This window comes from Atta cephalotes (genome assembly GCF_000143395.1).
Source record: "Atta cephalotes unplaced genomic scaffold scaffold00067, whole genome shotgun sequence".
Classification (NCBI taxonomy): Eukaryota; Metazoa; Arthropoda; class Insecta; order Hymenoptera; family Formicidae; genus Atta; species Atta cephalotes.
This window is the reverse complement of record NW_012130131.1, coordinates 526315-527598: the sequence shown is the minus strand read 5'-3', so window position 1 is coordinate 527598 and position 1284 is coordinate 526315.

The following is a 1284-nucleotide window of genomic DNA, read 5'->3' as shown; positions in this document are numbered from 1 at the left end:
ACACACACACACACACACACACACACACACACACACACACACACACACACACAACACACACAACACACACACACACACACACACACACACACACACACATCTTTGTATCTAAAATAAAATAATAAAAATTGATAACAGCAATGCATACATATTGTACCTGAATGTAAACGTATTGAACCTTTGATTAGGAAGGAAATCAAAAACTATAATTCATATTGATTTGAAATCATTAATCGCATATGCCTGCAATTGCATGTTCTCGCAAGAGTACAATATTTCGTTTCATATGCGAAACGCAGTTTAATCACTGAACTATTCGTGAGTCACTCGTCTACAACACCAACTGTGATCACTAAGCTGGAACTGTTACACAAAATGGTGGCGATATTGACGAATGTGATATGTATATACATAGATGTACATGGTTGACTCAGTCGGTTATATCAGATGATATATCGAGAACTATCGAGAGCGGTAGTAGTGCCAGATTCTGGCTTGCGTTACTACAATACTTGGCAACGCATAGTGAAGGAAAGGTGGGGGTAATTACCGATAGCTTCAAACTAATAACTACTACGACACTACTTCGGTAATTACCTCCACTCTTCCCCTATCGCGCGTTATCAAGTGCAAGTCAGAACCTGACGCCACTAGGTGGCGGTCGAGCCACCGTCGGTTGCCAAAGAGCAACTCGCGATCGCATACAAACATGTCTTTGTGTATGTCATATCAGTGGTCGACGCCGGACATCTCCGTATCCCCTCCACATGCCGTAAAATGCCATAAACGAGCTGGAATTGCTGGAAATGGCATCACTGACTCAGAGTCAGTTAATTAATTTCTCATTAATTTCGATTAACTTAAGCCCGGTTTTTCATTATTTGATTATCTTGTGGCATGGAGTAATAAGAGAGAGACCAAATTCAACCGGCCGATCTCGAAAAAAAATGGGCTCGAACCAAAGTGTCGGAAAAGCGTTGTATTGAAGAACAAATTCGAGTGCTCTTGTCAAAAAAAACTGTCAACTTAGAGGATAAATATTTTTCTTCCCATTTTCCTGTAATTCTGTAAATTTATGTATTTTCATATGTATAGAATATATTCTAAGAAGGAAAATTGTCGTTTTTATTCTTTTTAATTTCAAAGTTTTTCAATGGTAGTTAAAAAACGATAATTTAATGATAATTTATGACTATGTATAAATGTATATATTTTTTCAATAAATATTGAACATTTGCCATTTACTCAAATAAAGTTAAATTTTATACAAATTGGAATTTCTGT